The sequence below is a fragment of the Lactuca sativa genome, chromosome 2 (genome assembly GCF_002870075.4).
Source record: "Lactuca sativa cultivar Salinas chromosome 2, Lsat_Salinas_v11, whole genome shotgun sequence".
Lineage (NCBI taxonomy): Eukaryota > Viridiplantae > Streptophyta > Magnoliopsida > Asterales > Asteraceae > Lactuca > Lactuca sativa.
In genome coordinates, this window is record NC_056624.2 from 11,159,700 (window position 1) to 11,176,085 (window position 16,386).

Below are 16,386 nucleotides of genomic sequence, written 5' to 3' on the forward strand. Positions count from 1 at the left end.
ATCACATTTTGTAGCATGTGAAATCTGTTAAATGACAAACACAGTTATAAAATACATATCAATGATTTAATAACATGTTTGTTTCTACTTCTATTCCCCCCCCCCACTAAAGCATTTAAAATCATTTAAAACATTGATTAGGGGTATGAACTCACCTGCAGTTGGTGATTGGAATGAACTGAACGGTATAGGATGGCTAGGTGTCAAGCGAGGACTTGTGCACACACTACGATCCTAATGAACATATAATCACACATATATCCACTCAATTAGACTCAAATGACTAATTGATAATGTTTAAGACATCCTAGACATAATAAACACTTTATATAAGTGTTTTAAGCCTTAAAGATTTCATCTAAGATATTATGGGACAGGGCATTTGTGTTTAGGGTTTCCAAAGGACCCTATATGAGAGTTTACTCTCCATAAACCATCACACATGGAGTTTACAGTTGTAAACTCTTGAGTTTATGGCCGTAAACTCCCAAACATGTGTGTTTGGTGTGTTTTCAAGTCCCAAATGCTTTCTAGAATTATTCTAACTTAGTGGCTAAGTCCTTGGAAGGGTTTAAGGTCTAGAAGTACTCCAAATAGGAGTTTACGGCCTCAAGGCCATTCCCCTTGGAGTTTGCGGCCGTAAACTCCCTTGGGGTGTTGTTTTTGTTGTTTTCAAGCCTCTTGCTTTTGAAGGACATGTTCTAGACAATTGTTTAAGGCAAATGAGGACCCTAGGCACACTTTGGTGCCATTCTTTTGAGTTTACGGCCCAAGAGCATTCTCTTGGCCGTAAACTCCACTTTGATAAGTGATTTTGGTGAGTTTTGGTCCTTCATTTAAGTGGAACAATTTCTTCTAAAGGTATAGGGCAAGAGTCATGAAAACACCCCTTATGTCCATTTATATGGAGTTTACGGCCTAAGATTCACTTGGGCCGTAAACTCACCTTTGTTTGTGTCATTTGATGTGTTTAAGACCTTACTCTACTTGGGAAAATAGTCTAGATGCAAGCCTTTAAGTCCTAGGGTCCTTAAATCACCATTTAGTTATTGATTTTGGAGTTTACGGCCTAGGATTATCTAGGGCCGTAAACTCCCAAACTTGGGTGGATTTTGGCTTGTTTTCTTGTCCCTAACATGCATACATAAACATCTAAGGCCTTATCATAACACAAGTTTCGGTTTTGGCTTCGTTTCGGGAGTTTACCGCCCAAGAACACCTTGGGGAGTAAAGTCCTTGATCTAATGATTTAGCCATCTAAATCATTTTATAAGCATCTATTTAGTATTCTAACACTACTCGAAAGAGTTACTCACATTTTGGTATAAAAACCCGAAGATCCGTCAGAGAGAAAATGGCTTTTCTCTAGTTGGAAATGTGAATAATGAATAAATTTGGTTCAGAAAACTATTTATAGTCCTGAAATATTTTGGCAGAAAATATTTTTATTCCAGAAATGATCTCTAATATAGTAGAGTGTTGGAATAACATTGTTGCACAAAACCCTAGTGCACCCACTCTCCTGATATTTCCTGAAGTGTTAACCTTGAATTACTTAAACTTGTGTGAAAAGTCTGAAATTAACAGTGACACCATAACTTCTATTGAAGTGATATAGATTGTACATAATGGAAATTTCGGGTTGTCACAGTTTGAAGACCATGCATGGACATATGTTTAACATAGTGATGTTTTTAAAGGAAATACTTGAATGCATAAGGTGTATGAACCTTTAAAACTTGTAAAAATCCGAACTTTAGTGTTTCACATTGGTTTTGGTCCTTGGATTTCACCATTAAACAACATGCATGTTGTTCTTGGGTGAAACCCTACCACCATCATCATCAAACTCGACATTCGTGAACATGTTCATGAATTTTCATAAAGAATGGTGTAGAAGGAAGAGAAATACAAGAAAACCCTTTAAAAACAAGAAGGAAAAGTAAGGAAAGGTGAGTGATTTTTGTATATACCTTGAAGAATAACCTTAGAAGATGAAGATTTGAGTGTGGGGAGGTGTTCTTGACTGAAAATTTTGTGAGTTTAGAGAGAGAGAGAAAAAGATTTTGAGAGTTGGAAGGGTGGAGTGTGAGAGAGAGTGAAGAGAGAAGTGGAAGAGTGGGGAATAAGTCTTAATGATTGAGTTTTGGGAAGAGAGAGCATGGGGGAGAGGAGAGTGGCTGGATTTTTGAGAGCATTTAAGCCTCCTATCTCCTAAATTCAAACTTTATAAAACGCCCTCCTTAATTTATATAACACCCTAATTTTTATAAAAGTGATTTTTTTAGCAATTCTTGATTTATTTAGAAATCTTGTTTTTAACTAATAAATTATGATTAATGTATGATAATTTAAATTTCTATTTCACTGATTATATCCCATAATTTGATTATTAAAAATTGATATTAGGAAGTTTATAACAAATTTTATAGAGTTTTTAAGTTTTAAAGTTTATAGATTTGGATTTTTGGCTCTTTAGGGTTTTTGGAACATTGTTTGATATTTACCATCATATTGGAATGAAATTAGAATATTTTAATTTATTTTTAGGGTATTATACCCTTTTTCAATTGTAACAAAGTTTGAAGTTTTATTCTAATTATGGTATAGGCATTTCCTATTATAGCCAAGCAACTTACTTGAATCGTAAGAGTAAAGTATATTAGTCCAAGATTTTAGTTGGATCCTAGTTTATGAAAGATTTTGACCTAATTTATACTACTAGGCAATGACATGTTGTCCATGAATGGTTTTTATTAAGATGCATGAGTCCGAGAATGACCTGAATTGACAGTTGTCACAGTATCTCCCACTTAAAAAGAATTTCATCCAGAAATTCATTCTATGTCATTGTTTGTCATTGCATGGGAAAAGTTGTGGATACTTTTCCTTCATGAAGTCCTCACGCTCCTAGGTGTACCCCGGCCCGCGTTTTGAGTTCCATCGAACTTTCACAATCAGGGTCTTACTCGGATTAAGTTGTTTCACCTCCCTATCAAGGATTTCTATTGGTTCCTCAACAAAGTTTAACTTATCATTGATCTTAGTTTCCTACAGGGGTACTATAAATGCTTTTTCGGCTAGACATTTCTTAAGGTTGGAGACGTGGAATGTGTCGTGAATTGCGCTTAACTCTTGGGGCAATTGGAGTTTTGTCACACCCCGCTAAAGCGGAAACGCAAGATATGACAGCGATAACGGTTTCATTGAAAAAGATAAAGATACATCACCATAGCAGTATTTAAAAGTTTACAACCCATAGCTTAAAAAGAAACAAAGTACAAGTTTTCCAAAAAACATTGCTCAAAATATAACTTCATAAATAACTTCAACACGATGCAGCATGCTCTATGATGATGAGTCTTTATATCCACTTACTAATTATTTCCTGAAAAAGCATGTAAAACGAGTGTCAACTATGAAAATAGTTGGTGAGTTCACAAGTTTATAAAATCAAGATTTGGAATAAGGCTTGTCAAAAATACAAGTACATTGCTTTAATGAGAAACAACATTCATTACTATAGTGATAAAAAAAGTTGATTGCTATAATTGGTAAACAAGTTTATTGCCATAAAAAAAAATAACAAGTTTATTGCTAATATGAGTAACAAGTTTGTATGTGTATGAGCAAACAATGAGTTCTAAACCAAACCTATGACTGAAGCCCTATCAAGATCTATGCTTATCGTTCCATAGATGAATATGGTATCATGCACTCCAGTAATAGGGTGAGTGAGGAGTTGTCAATTCCTAATAGCGCTATCCATAATGACCATTGGCTCAAAGAGTTAATGGTTAGAGATTAGGGAAGGGCCTTAATACGATAAGTTCTCATGTTCTGTGTTGCATAGACATACATAAAGAGACATAGCAGTACAATAGCAATCATGTTTGATACAAATCAATTTAAATACAACATGCAAATAATAGTTTTTCTGGACATGTTTTTCCACCCCAAAACATAAAAACTAAAAATAGGGGAGTGCGCGAATACTAACAATATGCAAAATATAGTAATCAAGTCCACCCCAAAACATTTAAAATCGTAAATAGGGGATTGGTGAATACTCACAATGTTTCGAGTAGGTATAAGTGGTGCCTCGAAATACACCAACGTCTTACTACCGGGATCCTACGACATCAAACACACACTAGTGAGTTTCCATGTCGAAATCTAATGTTAATATACTAAACTCTACATATAGTGAAATGCCAATTTATGTTCTAATATTGGATTTTATATTAATTGGTTACACTTTTTCTGAAATGATGAAATTCTACAAGTCATGCGATTAATTACAACTTTGGGATATTAACTTTCCAGATTTAGTAATATAAATTAAAGGTATTTCAACATATTTAAAGGTGTTTTATATTCCTAAAAATGTAAAATATTATCAAACAGTTTCCAAAAATTGTCAAACCTTGTATTTTCATTCTAAATACAATAGAGGTTTTCCAGAAAATTTTCCTTGATTTTTTGATATGGTTAACTATTTTTCCGAATTTTTAAGCCTTCATAACCACATAAATTCACAAAAAATAGCATTCAAAGGATAAAAATTCTCAAATTTTTTATTTTACTGTTATTACACATTAATAAGCTAGGAAAAGTATAAAAATGGATTTCCAAGCTGTTTAATTATATTTTATGATTTTTGTGCATTTATTCCAATAAAAATTGAAATAAATAGAAAACAGTTTCCAAAATTACCCAAACTTTTTATTTAACTGTTATTAAACATAACTAGTCCGGGAAAAATATAAAAGATATTTTTTAGTGGGTATTTCTATTTTTCCTTGTTTTACCCCCTTAAATAATTATTAATTGAAGAATAAATAATAAACAGTTAAAATAAATTACCAAAAACTTTTTGTAACATCATTTACAGTGTAAGTCATCTGGGAAAAATACCAAAAGTGGTTTTCATATTGTATAATCCGGTTTTGGGTATTTATGTGTATTTAAGTGTATTTAACCTTAGAAAATAGGAGAAAAATAGTTTATAGTAGAGAAAAATCATCAAAATTTTTATGTAACCTCGTACTGTAAAACATGATGTTATGGTAAAATTTCAAGAATTTTGGATAACCAGAACTATTTTTCCTAGTTTTAGGCCATTATAATTACCAAAACTTGGGAAAAATAGGAAGGAATGATGAAAAATTCTGAAATTATTTTTCTGAGTATCCCACCACAGGTAAGGGTTGCGAAAATTGTTACATACAATTTTCAGACTTCCTAAAGTGGTTTTGTGATTTATTATATGCAAACAGAAAGAAAATTGAAAATCATACCAAACAGAAACATAAATCGATGAAATTTAATGAGAGGTGATTATTCACCATAGGGGTCATCGACGAATTTATTCCGGATTTATAGACCTCTGGAATTATATTATGTGATTTATGCCCTTGTTTTCTTGTAACAATTTTAATAAATCAAAGAATTGATAAAAACTCTTCAAATTTTCCAGATGTTCTTATTACCTTAATGGGAATTTGGAAAAATTTTTATTTGAACAGAAAAGAAATTTAGGTATTTTTATAGACAAAATATTTACATGCACTATTGACAATGTACTTTGCTCATCAAGATCTTTAGCTTGATGTTCATTACATGCATCACGGTTTGAGGACCATGCATGGACATATTTTTTTCATAGCTAAAAGAAATACTTGAAAGCATAAGGTGCTTGAACCTTTAAAACTTGTAAAAATCCGAACTTTAGTGTTTGACATAGGTTTTGGTCCTTGGATTTCACCATTAAACAACATGCATGTTGTTCTTGGGTGAAACCCTACCACCATCATCATCAAACTTGACATTCATGAACATATTCATGAATGTTCATAAATAATGGCGTAGAAAGAAGAGAAATACAAGAAAATCCTTTAAAAACAGGAAGGAAAAGTAAGGAAGGGTGAGTGATTTTCGTGTATACCTTAAAGATTAGACTTAGAAGATGAAGATTTGAGTGTGAAGAGGTGTTCTTGACTGAATATTTCCGTGAGTTTAGAGAGAGAGAAAGAGAGTTTGAGTGTTAGAAGGGTGGAGTGTGAGAGAGAGTGAAGAGAGAAGTGGAAGAGTCGGGATTAGATCTTAATGATTGAAGTTTTGGGAAGAGGGAGAGCATGGGGGAGAGGGTGGCCGGATTTTGTGTGTATTAAAGGCCCTCTCTCTCCTAAATTCAAATTTTATACAATTAACTCTTTAATTTTTATAAAACCCCAAATTTTATAAAAGTGTTTATTAAGGCAATTCTTGATTTATTTAAAAATCTTGTTTTTAACTAATAAATTATGATTAATGTATGATAATTTAAATTTCTATTTCATTGATTATAATCCATAATTTAATTAATAAAAATTTGATATTAGGAAGTTTATAGCAAATTTTATAAAATCTTTAAGCTTTAAGGTTTATAAATTTGGATTTTGTCTCTTTAGGGTTTTTGGAACATTGTTTGATATTTACCATCATATTGGAATGAAATTAGATTATTTTAATTTATTTTTAGGGTTTTATACCCTTTTTCAATTGTAACAAAGTTTGAAGTTTCATACTAATTATTGCATTGGCATTTCCTATTGTAGTTAAGCAACTTACTAGAATCGTAAGAGTCAAGTATATTAGTCCTAGATCTTAGTTGGATCCTAGTTTATGCAAGATTTTAACCTAATTTATATTACTAGGCTATGGCATGTTGTGCATGAATGGTTTTTATAAAGATGCATGAGTCTGAGAATGACCTGAAATGACAGTTGTCACAGTATCCCCCACTTAAAAAGAATTTCATCCCAAAATTGATTCTGTGTCATCGCATGGGAAAAGTTGTGGATACTTTGCCCTCATGGAGTCCTCACGCTCCTAGGTGTACTCCGGCCCGCGTTTTGAGTTCCATCTAACTTTCACAATTGGAATCTTACTTCGCTTAAGTTGTTTTACTTCCCTGTCAAGGATTTCTATCGGTTCCTCAACAAAGTTTAGCTTATCATTAATCTTAATTTCCTCTAGGGGTACTATAAATGTTTGGTCGGCTAGACATTTCTTATGATTGGAGACGTGGAATGTGCCATGAATGGCGCTTAACTCTTAGGGCAATTGGAGTTTATAAGCCACCGGACCAATCCTTTCAATGATTTTAAAGGGTCCAACATATTTCGGGCTTAGTTTTCCTTTCTTACCAAAACGTACAAGCCCTTTTCAAGGCAACACTTTTAAAAGTACCTTGTCTCCAACTTGGAATTCTAATGGTTTTCGACAATTATCCGCATAACTTTTCTGACGATCTCTGGCGGCTTTAAGCCTATCTTTGATGATTGCAATCTTGTCAGATGTTTCCTGGATAAGTTCGAGTCTAGTAAATTGTCTGTCTCCTATTTTTGTCCAGCATAAGGGCGAACGACACTTGCGCCCGTACATTGCTTCATATGGAGCACATTGGATACTCGTGTGATAACTGTTATTGTAAGAAAACTCAATTAGAGGCAAATGAGTATCCCAATTTCCTTTGAACTCAATGACACACGCCCGTAGCATGTCTTCTAATGTTTGTATTGTTCTCTCTGTCTGCCCATCTGTCTGAGGGTGGTAAGCTGTGCTCAAATCTATCTTGGTTCCTAGTGCCTTCTGTAACATCCACCAAAATTGTGATGTAAAACAACTATCTCTATCAGAAATGATAGATAGGGGTACACCATGCAGAGAAACAATTTTGTCGATGTAGATTTGGGCCAGTTTTTCCATCTTGAAATCTTCCCGAATGGGGAGAAAATGAGCAGATTTAGTCAGTCGATCCACTATGACACAAATTGAGTCATGACCTTTAGCAGTTCTAGGATGTTTGGTAACAAAATCCATGGATATCTGCTCCCATTTCCATTAGGGAATTTCAGGATGTTGCAACAAGTCGGACGGTTTTTAATGTTCAACTTTGACTATTGAGCATGTCAAACACTTCCCGACAAACAAGGCAATATCCTTTTTCATTCCAGGCCACCAATAGTACTCTTTAAGGTCCTTGTACATCTTATCTGCTCCAGGGTGGATTGAGTATTTAGATTGATGAGACTCCACCAGTACTATGTCTCTCAGATCGTTAACCCTTGAAATCCAAACTCTATCCTTAAAATAACGAACTCCATCAGCTTTGGTTTCAAATCTCTCTTGTAAACCATGTAAGGTTTCACATCGAAGATTTTCCTTGAATAAAGCTTTCTCCTGGGCATCAATGATTTGAGATTTCAAGCTTTTCTGAATTACCATTCCCAAAGCTCTCACACGGGAAGGTTTCACTCTTTCTTTTATACTAAGAGCATCGGCTACTACGTTAACCTTCCCTGGGTGATATTGTATCTCACAATCATAATCACTAAACAAATCTACCATCTCATCTGCCGCATGTTTAACATTTTCTGATCTAGGATGTGCTGAAGGCCTTTGTTATCGGTATAAATGGTGCACTTGGTTCCGTACAAATAATGCCTCCATATCTTAAGAGCGAAAACTATTGCTCCTAGTTCTAGATCATGGGTGGTATAATTCTTCTCATGCGGTTTGAGTTTTCTGGAAGCAGACGTAATGACCTTTTCTTTTTGCATTAACACACATCCTAATCCTTGATGAGATGAATCACAATACACTACAAAGTTCTCTGATCCTTTTGGTAAAGCCAGAATTGGTGCATTGCACAGCTTGTTTTTCAGGATTTGAAATGCCTCTTCGTGTTTCTCTTCCCAGAGAAATTTTCTGTCCTTTTGGGTCAAAGATGTTAATGGTTGAGCAATCCTAGAGAAATTCTCAATGAAGCGTCTGTAGTACCTAGCCAATCCTAGAAACTGTCGTATTTCTGTCGGGGTTTTGGGGGCTTCCCATTTCTTTATTGCCTCGATCTTAGCTGGATCTACATGAATTCCTCTTTCACCGATCACATGACCAAGGAAATGTACTTCCCGAATCCAAAATTCACACTTAGTGAACTTGGCATACAATTTCTGCTCCTTCAACAGCTCCAAAACTAGCATCAGATGTCTATTGTGATCTTCTTTGGTTTGCGAGTAAACAAGTATTTCATCGATAAATACAATTACAAACTTGTCTAGGTATGGTCTACAGACCCTAATTATCAAATCCATGAAAACAGCGGGTGCGTTCTTTAGTCCAAAAGGCATGACTAAGAACTCATAATGTCCATAACGGATTCTAAATGATGTTTTGTGAATGTCCCCTTCGTGAATTCTTAGTTGATGATATCTTGACCGAAGGTCGATCTTTGAGAAGTATGAAGCGCCCTGCAACTGATCGAACAAGTCATCTATTCAAGGGAGGGGATATCGATTCTTGATTGTGAACTTGTTCAGTCCTCTGTAATCAATACACATTCGGAACGACCCGTCTTTCTTTTTAACGAATAACACTGGGGCTCCCCAAGGTGAAGAGCTTGGTCGAATAAACCCTTTGTCTGGAAGTTCTTGAAGTTGTTCGGATAGTCCTTGCATCTCGGATGGTGCAAGGCGATATGGTGCTTTTGCTACCGGTGCCGCTCCGAGAATTAAGTCTATCCGAAATTCGACCTGCCTGTGAGGGGGTAGACCGGGTAATTCCTCCGGAAACACTTCGGGATAGTTTCGAACCACCGGAATCTCCTTGAGTTGCTTAGCTTCAGGTTCTCTTTCCAGCACGTGGGCCGTGAATGCAATACAATTCTTCTTCAGGTACTTGTGAATCTTCATGCTTGATACAATGTTTAAAATTCTTCCTGGCTTCTCACCGTGTATGATAAGGGTTTCTCCATTAGGGAGAGGTACCCTAATGACTTTCTCGTAGCAACCAATGTCCGCTCTATTTTTGGATAACCAATCCTTTCCTACTATTACATCAAAACTACCTAGCTCTATAGGAATTAGGTCAATGCTAAAGAGTTTATTAGCTAAGTTCAGAGTACAGCCAGGAATTATATCATTTGCCCTAATTTCATACCCATCATCAAATTCAATGGCATAAGGATTCCTCATCTTCCTCGATTTCAAGTCAATTAACGGTCTAAATGCTAAAGAAACAAAACTCCTATCTTCTCCCTCATCGAATATTACTTACGCAAAATGATTGTTCAGGAGAAATGTACCTGTTATCACCTCAGGGTTCTGACGAGCTTCTTCTGCACCAATCACAAAGGCTACACCACTTGGGCGCCCACCTTGATTTCCTTGGAAGTTTCACCTGGCTTGGCCTTGTCCATTGTTACTGGGCCCCTTGTTCAGTTTGGGACATGCACTATGGAGGTGATCAGTACTCCCGCACTCGTAACATGCCCTTTTTCCATCCTTATTTAGCTTACAATATTTCAGGTAATGGTCTGTCTGTTTATAGTTTTGGCACACTGGGCAAGCTCCCTTGTGATGGAAGTTACACTTATTGCACTTCGGAAGCGGCGCTAAGTACTGCTTTCGCTCCTGCACTTCCATGAGTTTTTGTTCCTGAGTTTTCACTGGTTCTTGCTCCAGGGCTCTTACCATGAAGTTTCTTGAGACCTTCTGCTTCCTCCCTGACTTGCCTCCATACTTCTTCTCTCCCTGATCTGCTGGCTTCCTCTTGCTACTAGAGTTTTCCTTTGTCGATGCTCCCGTCCTTATCACATGATTGGTTAGTCGATTTGCTAGACTTACTGTATTCTGAATAGTAGTTGGGTTTGCTGAAGTAACCATTCCCCGAATCTCTGGTGCCAGACCCCAGATGTAACGATCTATCCGTTTCTCCTCAGGAGTAACCATGTGAGGTACCAATTTTGCTAGATCATGAAATCAGACTGTGTACTTCTCTATTTGTGTTCCAACCATAGAATGGTTCCAGAATTCAGATTCAAGATTCTGAAGTTCATCCTTGGGACAATACTCCTCTATTAGCAGCTTCTTTAGGTCTTACCATGTTAGCTGATATGCCGTTGCACGGCCTCGGGTTTGCACTAGAGTATTCCACCAGGTCAATGCCCTATCTTGGAGTAGACAAGTTGCATACTCAATGTCATACCCCGAAAACCGAAGGCGGAAACATTTCCGGGGTTGACTCCACGTTGTGTATGAAATCCAATGTACATAGTAAGTAAAGTGAAACAAACATTACATTACATATCAAAAAGTTTTACCACTTGTTTCAAAAAGTTACAGTTCATACAGTTGATATATATATAGCATAGATATAAACAAAATGAACTGGTCATGAACGCACTCCATCCTGGATCAAGTGGATCTTCGGGTACCTGTTCTATCAATGACCTGAGAACACAAGTGGTTTGAAAATCAGCATAACGCTGGTGAGTTCATAAGTAGTTTTTGTTTGTGAAAATGTTCATGTTTCCTTTCTGTTTTTGAAAATGTAACACACGCCATGAAAATCCCACACTTTCTTAAAAAGGTTGGTTGTTGTTTCACATTATGTAAAGTAAAATTGTACACTGAAAACACGTTTACCCTCGTGAGAAATGTACATTTAGGTTATCTATTTTGTTATACTGTTTTGGTTATGTACCAATGGATTCCCAGGAAGGTCCCATACTTTCCTAATTGTACGTTACCAATTGTAAAAGATGTAAGGTTATCCAGTTTGTTACACTTTTCTAGTTATGTAAATGTTTCCCAGTAAAGCCCCATGCTTTCCTGAATGTTGGTTACTGTATGTAAAGGATGTATTCTTGTTAGACCTGGTTATCTACAAGGTTTCCCAGGAAAGTCCCATACTTTCCTGAATGTTGGTTACCAATGTAAAAGATGGTTTCTGTATAACGTGGTTATGTTCAATGTTTCCCCAGGAAAGTCCCATACTTTCCTGAATGTTGATTATCAATGTAAAAATGTAAAAGATGTATACTGTAAACTGGTTATCTTGTGAAATGTATAAAGTTTTTCATTATTACCATAAGTAAATCTCTGTTATCCTAATTGCGAGTTCCATAACCATACGATAGACTAAACCTGTGGCAATAAGTAGTCCACATATTATGACTTTCGTCACCCTTGAACCATTTCGGTTCGGCTGTAGCTAGCAGCCAGGTGTGGGGTAGTCAGCCCCGTATAGATCTATACACTCAAGTCACGCTCTCTAAATTCCAGAGATTCTGGTTACGGGTGTAGTCCTCCACTCGTGTATCTCTGTGGAGTGTTTCGCCGACGACGTTTCTCCAATCATACAGGAATAACAAATTTACTAGTAATAATATGATAGTCCTCCACTCACGTATCTCTGTGCAGTGTTACCGAGGACAGACAGTGTACAAGTTGTATTGTTTTTATGTTCTAATGTCATGCTTTTAACTATCAAATGTGGAAAACAATTTGTTAAATATATAAAACATAACAATTTATAAACCCATTTCACAAATAAATGTTTACGTGATCTGCATGTTCGAATGGTTATCAGTTGTATCAATCAGTGTTAAAAGCATATAAAATATGAAACACACACACGAAAACAAGTTTTTGAGTACAAGAAACCCTTGTACTTTGCCTATGTTCCCCCCTGAAAACAGTGAAAAACAGTGAAAAAGGGTAGGGGTATGAACTCACCGCTTATCGAAGAGTTCGAGTGTCAACGGATGCCCTGAATGCCAATGGTCCCTATTAATCATGTGATGACACATAATTGAGTCAGAACTAAGGTGTTTCATCCTTAAACATGATGGAAAAACATCCTTAGGGGTCGGAATTACTGAATACAAGTGTCTCATGATCCATACTTAAAGATTCATGCAAATTTAGGGCCAAATGTGAGCATTTGAGTGAGTGTGTGGCCTTGGAAGTGAGTGTGCGGTTGGGGTGTGCGACCAGAAGGGTGTGTGAGGCTGCACACAAGTGTGTGCGGCCGTACATAGGAGTCTACAGCCGTACACTCCTCTTGTGAGTCCATAATAAGTGTTTGCTCTTCATACCAAGGAGATTTGAATGTGTGCTGCCCCCTCATGAAGGTGTGTGGCCGTACACCTTCAAGGGGCCATGAATATGATGAACATGGTAAGTTTTAAAGTTTGGGACTCAAGTGCTTACCACTAATTATCTTGAAGATGAATTAGATCACAAATATGAAGCCTTCAAGGTGCTCTTGGTTGAAGATTTTAGAGAGAGAAAGTAGAGAGAGAGTAATAAACATCCAAATGAATAGATGAAGAAGGTATCCATCCATATATAGGTTTGGGTGTGAGGCTGGAGGGTGTAAGGTTGGGTGTGCGGCCGCACACATGGGTGTGTGGCCGTACACACAAGAGTGTCACCGCACACACCTCTTTTGGTGTGTTTGATCCGATTTTATGATGCAAAGCACTCTCCAACCCTTCCTAAGACTTATATTTAGATTGTATTAAGTCTAGAGCACACACATAAAGAACCTCAAGATTGACAAAACGATGATGAATTCAATATTAAAAGCTAATAGATGGACCAATTACATTGGAGGAAAGTTTCGGGTTGTCACACTCAACTTTGTTACGCTCGAGACATTTGCTAATGTGAAGGACCGACTCCATGCTGTCAATCCACTTTAGCAACCCGACCGCACGTTCCTTTCCATGGAATTCCTTAGGTTTACAGGCCATAAAGGACTTGTAGTTGCATCCTCTTTCATTGTTTCCCCGGTTTCCTCCACTACTGCCTTGGTTAGCATTAAGTCCTGCAGTTACTTGAGTAACAATGTTTGGGATTGCTTCCAAGAGTTGTTGTGCTACAACTTGAGCAACATCGGGTGTTTCATTCTATGGGCGCCCGCGATTGGGCCTTCCTGACATGGTTCTAAGACATAAGAGAAGAAATACATATAAATACATAAAATAATGTATAATATTTAGTTCACTAGTATTTTGAAAACCGTAAGTGTTGTCAAATTAATGGTTTGCATTAATACTATGCATATAGATTTTAGAAATGAAAGAAAAGAAAAATCTTTTTATTCGACCATTGGCTATGAAAATTCTAAGGTTTGCCCTCATAGTAAAAGTTTTCAAACATAAAATAAACTTCTTCATTACCATTTGAAATAGTATTAAAACCAAAACTACACATCAATCCCAAAATAAAGTTTTTAAATGTTTTTCCCAAAAGACACACAACATGGGTTTTTGTTTCATGACAAAATAAAATACTGAAATCAGAACCAAATACTAATCGCTATCCCAACAAGAAACATCAACACCAAAATCATTAATAGCCCTCCAAGCACATAATATGCGGTCATCGCACGACCTGCCACTCGTCTAGCAGCACTAACAGTGTCAGTAGCCTCCATCGAATGCTGAAATAGGATTTCCATCCCTGTCATCACTTCATCTCGAACCTCCTGATGCCCAGCTATCACAGTGAGACTGTGATGTAGGTCCGCTGCCATCGAACACATTCTCCGGGACTCCTCCGGGGTCATACCTGGTTTCCTGATAGGTATCGCTATGACTGGCAGTAGTGGGTGTGATCTTGGTCCTGCAACACTGGGTCCTACCTTACTGGGTCCTGTCCTGCCAAGTTCTGCTGTACTGGTTGCTATCCTTCCTGGAATAGGAACACTCTTCCTCGCCGTCCTCCGAACACAAATCCCATAAAGTGGTGGTTGTGGCAACACCGATGCAGGCGATGCCTTGCGTTGCTGACTCAGGACGTTGTCATTTCTAATCTCCACCGAGTCTCCGGTATCTTCCGCATCTTCCGAGGGGTCTTCTTCTACCGAGGTGGGGGAATCACGTCGAGGGATAACAGTGACGTAGCCGGACTCATCAGCTAAGGCGGTAGCGCGGGAAGATGACGATGTCGACATAGTGGAGTGAGACATAGTTTCAATGAGATATGAAATAAATGACAATGCATGCCTATAATATGCAATACTTACACACGCCAAAATTAACCTTTTTGAATTTTTGAAATAAAGTTTTCTCAAATATTTTTGTTGAACATATTCCCATTATAATTAGCTCAGGCTTTGTATAAATCTTTCCTTAATTAAACATCGATGATCAGGCTATGTTTAATTGAGGTCCAACAAAACAATTCCCAACCTATTTATACTAGTAGTATGTTTGATGTAAAAAGAATTTTTTTTATAAGTTTTGGTTAAAGGTTGTGTTTTCTTAAAGGAAAACTGATGTTCTTTATAACTTTAGCTCTGATACCATTTCTGTCACACCCCGCTAAAGCGGAAACACAAGATATGACAACGATAAAGGTTTCATTGCAAAAGATAAAGATACATCACCATAGCAATATTTAAAAGTTTACAACCCATAGCTTAAACAAAACAAAGTACAAGTTTTCCAAAATAACATTGTTCAAAATATAACTTCATAAAATAACTTCCACACGATGCAACATGCTCTATGATGATGAATCTTTATATCCACTTACTAATTATTTCCTGAAAAAGCATGTAAAACGAGCGTCAACTATGAAAATAGTTGGTGAGTTCACAAGTTTATAAAATCAAGATTTGGAATAAGGCTTTTCATAAATACAAGTACATTGCTATAATTGATAAACGAGTTTATTGCCACAATAAATAACAAGTTTATTGCTATAATGAGTAACAAGTTTGTATGTGTATGAGCAAACAATGAGTTCTCAACCAAATCTATGACAGAAGCCCTATCAAGATCTATGCTTATCGCTCCATAGATGAATATCGTAACATGCACTCTAGCAATAGGGCGAGTGAGGAGTTGTCAATTCCTAATAACGCTATCCATAATGACTATTGGCTCAAAGAGTTAATGGTTAGAGATAAGGGAAGGGCCTTAATACGATAAGTTCTCATGTTCCATGTTGCATAGACATACATAGAGAGACATAGCAATACAATAGCAATCATGTTTGATACAAATCAATTTAAATACAACATGCAAATAATAGTTTTTCTGGATATGCTTTTCCACCCCAAAAACATAAAAACTGAAAATAGGGGAGTGTGTGAATACTCACAATGTTTCGTGTAGGTACAAATGGTGCCTCAGAATACACCAACGTCTTACTACCATGATCCTACGACATCAAACACACACTAGTGAGTTTCCATGTCGAAATCTAATGCTAATATATTAAACTCTACATATAGTGAAATGCCAATTTATGTTATAATATTGGATTTTATATTAATTGGTTACACTTTTCTAAAATGATGAAATTATACAAGTCATGTGATTAATTACAACTTTGGGATATTAACTTTCCAGATTTAGTAATATAAATTAAAGGTATTTCAACACATTTAAATGTGTTTTATATTCCTAAAAATGTAAAATATTATCAAACAGTTGCCAAAAATTTTCAAACCTTGTATTTTCATTCTAAATACAATAGAGGTTTTCCAGAAAATTTTCCTTGAATTTTTGATATGGTTAACTATTTTTCCAAATTTTTAAGC